Consider the following 6,282-nt stretch of genomic DNA (forward strand, 5'->3'; position numbering starts at 1 on the left):
CATGGTCTTTGAATGTTTCATTTTATTTTTTTTTATTTTTGGGGCCAGGGGGGAGGGGGTCATACCCTTTTTGTTTGTTTGTTGGGAACTGGGGTGCCATATGTCTAACTATTGTATGTACCCACACAAAATCCAGGCCACCATAAACATACCTGTACTTGTATCTAAAATACAAAATACTGCAAAGAATATGGCTCATTAATGAGGGAATAGTACATATTCAATGTGAAAACGTGATTCAAATCACTCCTATTTCTGGGTGTGAACTCTCCAGATAATGGCGAGACAGTTCAGTGAACTTAAATAGTAAATAAGGAAATACCATGACTATATATAGACAAGACCAATATGGGGAGAACTTGAGTTCAAGGAGCATTTTGGGGTAAAAGTTGGGAACCGGTCTATTTCACCTAATTTGAATGTGCTGAATCTGATAAGACCGGTTCCCAAGCCAATTTTTCATGTTTTGACCACCTAATTTGCATTTAAAAAATGGCTGCCAAATTGATAATTTATAATCTTATTTCTACACTATTCTTTTATAAGAATCGCTTTCACCGATATGGATACTGCAAAATCCTGCATACTGAACATGTACCATTCGGGAAAATTTGTTATTTCTGCTTCCAGCTAATTATTTATGCAAATTTATGCATATTTTGCAATATTATGCTATAATTTGATAATTACACTTAAAATGTTTATTATTTTGGGTACAAATAGCATTTGTATCATTGTGATAATTGTTTGGCCCTTAAATATATAATACCGGTCAATTTCATATGTATTTTATTGTTCTTTGATATTTCTTTTGTGTTCTTGTATTTTCTGCCATTTGCTTTGTATATGTTTGATATGAGATCTTTAAAAAATAATATCAATGGCAGACAAATTTTAAGCTTCAATGATAGAATCATTTGATAAACTTCTTTTGCCACAACTGTTAATTGTACTCAGGAACAAATACACACACATGCTCACACACCCACACCTGTATATAGAAAGTAATATACTTGCAAGGTATATTAGACATGCCCAATATAAAAACATTGATGCTGATCCTATAATCATGACAATTACCAAATTCAATAAACCCGTAAGAAAAGAAGAGTTAGAAGTTGGAAAACCTGTAATCATGCTGAACTTAAATTTCTTGAAATTTAAGTTATTTAGTTTTTTTATAACAGATCTAATAATCAATTTAACGTATGATTTACGCAGTGCAGTTTATTAATCGGATGTACGTAGCAGTACATCCTTGTAGCAAAATTATATCTTTGATTCAGCTCCATCAGAACTGCAACCATGGCAGTTAACCAAAGAACAATTTGTAATAAATGCAAAGGGTCTGTATTACTGGATCGCTTACTAATTTTTTTGGTCATTACTGATTTATTTATTTATTTATTTGGCAACGATACATTTTCCCCAAGTCAACCATCAAAGTGATAACTGAAAACCACAGCTTCTATCCAGTCCTTGACTTGGAAGATTCTTTGACGAACGATACTGAATACAGAAGAGGAAATGATAAAAAACATGGGGCTAAACACAGATTAACTCCATGGTAAAAACATGGGAAAAACAAGGTTTCCAGCCCAGTCCCTGCCCAATGCAGAACAAATTTTCACAGTGTGTCCTATGGTTAAAAAGTGCTAGAAATGCCTGTTGAAGGTAAACCAACATGGAGACAGTTGCAGAAGTCCGGTCTAGAGGTTATCCGGTCATGGATGATATTTTCCGCACCACCGCATGTAAGACAATGTCTGATCTCAGCAATTCTGTGGAGGAGGTAAATATGTAGACTGGCAGACATGTGATGTGTGTTTCTTCATGCTCATTGTTCTATCAAAGACTACGCCAAGAGATCTAGCCTTGCATACTAAGATATGTAGCTTCCTCACCTATTAATACTGGAGTTGTAGTCATAATAATTACGCATATATGGAGATGACAAAACAAGATACTTCGCTTTTTACTGTTAAGCTCCAGGAAGTTGACCTTCATCCAACATCGAATCCTCAATGGCAGCACCAACAACAGCAGCTGCACGAACCTCTGTATCTTTAACTTTTAGATCAAAAGTGAGGTATACAGCTGGATGTCATCAGCATAGAAGTGTATACCAAGACCATGTTGCCACATTATAGAGCCAAGAGGAGTGATGTACAGTTTGAAGAACAAGGGACAAGAACAGACTCCCAAGGAACTCCATATCAAAGGGTAGTCACAGGAGACTGCATGCCAGTGATGAATACAGTTTCATACAGCTCTATTGGCGAGGTAAGAGGAAACCTGCCATTGGAGTGCAGAATCATCAATTCCAAAACAGACTGTCAGTCTCCCAAGAAGAATGACATGTTCAGGTATCAAAACCGGTTGACAAGTCAAACATAACTTAGGCAACTGCTTTTCTCATAGAAAGAGAAATCCTGGCTCTACAATCGAAGAAATTCTCGACCTAGACTTTGATGGTGATATCTCAGACTCGCATGCAGCCTATCAGAGCTGGGTAAGCTATTGGATGCTGTTGGGTTTAATACCGATCAAAAGAAGTGGATTAATAATCACCTGCAGGAACGCCAAACATGCCAGGAACCCACCATCCTCTGAAATATATCTTCGTTATCAATTTGAAATAGTCTATCTTATGAAGATATGAAGATGTGTGAATATTAGAAGTTCGATAAATGGCCTAGAAGACATTAGGCAATTCACTGCGGTATTGAAAAGGTGCACTTCGAGCATTTTAACACCTGGAACAACATCTGGTTAGACAGCAGATTCTCTCTCAAGACAAAAATTTAGGTTTTGTTTATGGATTTGTGACATGAAAATCGGACATATCTCATGAACACAAACACGATGACTTCGATACGAACTGCCTCCGCAGAATACTTGTACTAAATTGGTTTGATTTCAACAATTAGAGATCACTTTTATAATATGATGCTGCCCTATCAATCAAGCCATCCAATGGAACACCAAATCGATGATAACTGACATTGATCATTCAACACCCGCCGCCGAAGGTAAAGGTGTATATCAAGCTGGGGGAAGCTGGATGCCTCTAAGTTGGATGAAGCGGCAATCCTGCATTGGAAAATATATATTATGGAGATGCACATGTAATCCGTTAATGAAGTCCAATGATAAAAAAATTGTTATTAAAAGGATATCCAGTGACTTATTCGTTGTGGAACTTTAGAACATCACAGTCTGGCTTTTAAAACACGGAAAACGGTCTAATTGGTAGGCAAAATAAAAAATTAGATGAATTATATGTGGGTACAGTTCTGATTTTTTTTTCAAAATTGGGACAATTTGACAAGCGTAATGGAGAGAAACACAGGACATCTCATTTTCAGCAGACTGTTTTCACTTCATTTTGCTGAAGAAAAACACTAAATATATATACATGTATGAGTGATCAGATTCTGTTGGTCAGGAACATAACTACTCCAAAGGATATTAAATGCAACTGATTGACTATTAGGAGTTGAGAATTACAGCACTATTATGATTCAAATTTAATAATTCATCATCTAAAATTGTGAATGAATTAATTCATTGATATCATAATTCAAGATACCATTTTATAATAAAAATTTTAGCAATTAATAGTGACATTCGCTTGAATACAGATAGGTTCATGAAATTCGTTGGATCTCCACCAGTGTGCTTTTAAATGGGAAAGCCCTCCGTACAGGAGTTTACCTTTGTATGCAGATGTGGGTGAGGGAGTGGGTGCATCTGTTTATGCCCATGGATATATGCCAATAAAAGATTTAAAAAAGTGATTACATAATTAAATCATTGAAGATTATTATTTTCTGCCATTGATAATCAATAATTTGACAGATCCCATAACAAAACATGTACAAAACAAAAGGTACAAAATACAAGGAAATACAAAAACATTAAAATACATTATTATTCACTGTGATATCATATTCTAAGGGCCGTACAATTATTTATAATGATTTAAATGCTATTTGTACCAAAAATATAAACATTTGTGCTGAAATTATCAAATTATAGCATAATGATCCAAAATATGCATAAATTTGCATAATTAATTAGCCGCAAACAAAAATAACAAGTTTTCCCGAAAGGTACACGTGCGTATGCAGGATTTTGCAGTATTCATGTCTGTGAAAGCGAATATGATTAAAGAACATTGTCGAAATAATATTCTGAATTGTCAATTTGGCAGCCATTTTGTTTATGCAAATTAGGTGGTCAAAACATGAGAAATTAGCTTGGGAACCGATCTTATCAGATTCAGCATATATGAATTGTGTGAAATTGTCCAGTTCCCAACTTTTACCCAAAAATGCTTCTTAAAATTTATATAGGCCTCTTTTTCCAGAATGGGTCTAGTCTAATAATGCGGTAAAGGGATATCACCTACAGGTGCCAAAATAAATCAAAAGCAAATAAACAATTTCAAAGCATGGCCAGATGGTACAAAATGAGTCATTTTAAAATTTACATATTGAAAGAAAATCTTATAATGTACTATTTTAATGAGATAATGGTGGTAGAGAAGTACATTATAAAACAATGGTTCAAAGTCCTACTGTATTGCAGCAATTTATCAGCTAAATAATAAGGATATCTTTGAAGAATGCCATTTGGGTTTGATACCAGCTGATGAAATTACCGGTAATCAAATTATAGATGGGAAAAATTATACATGACGAGAATAGAAATTCAGCATATAAACTGAATTCATACATGTATCTTATCAAGCATGGAATGGGCCGACAAATTTCAGGATGAAATCTTTCTTTGTTGCTTTCTGATATAATGCATTCACTTTCCGTTTACAGGGTTTTTATTCAGTACACAAGCTGTATACGAGACAGGACTACATCCTAAAATGTAAAAAAATAAATAAATAAATTCTCAAGAATCTACAGATGGAAAGAGATTCCATGGTCCCTAGATGTACATGCACACTCTTGTACAATGTATGTATTGGAACATTATGACAGTATGTATTATGTACAGTACATGTACTCCCAATTTATTTCACATACTGGTCAACTGAACTTTTACAACCCGTTTCTAACTTTAGGTATTAATTATGATACTCATTTGAATTTCATCGAGCTTAATTTCAAGATTTTTCACATTTTATAAAGTTCAATTTCAAGAATCGCAACTTTATACATGCACTGTACAATGGTTGAAGAAAGTAACAAATTAAATCTTGAAAATTATGACAGAAAAACCTGCCCAGAAAAAGTTTTCAAAGACTAAATTATGTACATGTAATGCCAAACATCATCTGTGGCCTGACTACACGAAAGTCAAGGTTTAAAATCCCAGCCACTGAATTTATATGTCTCAAAGGCACTCATGTTGCTCATCTAGATGTCTTTCAGATAGTGAGGTTAAAGGTCGGTGACAAGGTCGGTGACAGACGTAACTAATCGTATCTGCTTTAAAACCCAAGCATGCACGGACACCACACAATCTCATGTACCATTAAAAGTCGCCAGAGAAAAATAAATATGTAAACAAGAAAATTCAAAATACAGCTTCACCTTCTCCCGCTCAGGGCATTCAACTTTATGATGAATATCATATCATCTGTCACAAAGGAGAACCAATCAATTATCCAAACAATAGAATATTAGAGCCCTTTTCTATTTGCTGGTCAATGACACCAGAAAATGTATGAGACCGTCCTTTCACACAGTAAAAAAAAAATGTAATTTGAATGATGATTCCAGTGAAAAATAAGGCTAATGGTGAATTTTTATCATGTGTGAAACCAAACCAGAACATTATTAGAATCTCAAACGCTAATCACAATCACAAATTTAAATTCTATTCCGGAGGTGAATTCCAGTTAAATAAGTTTCACTCAAATCAGAGTTTTCGAGTGAGCATGTGAAAGGTCCGATGATTCTAAAGATGAATTGCAATCGTCATTACGATGATGATTCAAGATTCACGTGTGAAAAGGCCCTCAGTGAGGTTTTGATGATTGCTTTCACAGGGTTCCCATTTCCAGTAATACAAATGAATTGCATAGAATGTGAGATCGGCACTTATATTGGGAATATTCTATCAATTACTTGTTATTGATGTGAAGTGCTTATAATTCAGTTTTGATCAATTTCTAAAATATAATCTCATTAGGTTTCAATTTACTGAGACAATGCATCAATACTCTTAGTTCTAGATTATAAACAATGGATCATAATAAGCTACAGGATTTCATATGTCTATTTTTATCAGTTGAAATTATGCAAACACAGTGGAGTA

The sequence above is a fragment of the Lytechinus pictus genome, unplaced genomic scaffold, assembly GCF_037042905.1.
Source record: "Lytechinus pictus isolate F3 Inbred unplaced genomic scaffold, Lp3.0 scaffold_20, whole genome shotgun sequence".
Classification (NCBI taxonomy): domain Eukaryota; kingdom Metazoa; phylum Echinodermata; class Echinoidea; order Temnopleuroida; family Toxopneustidae; genus Lytechinus; species Lytechinus pictus.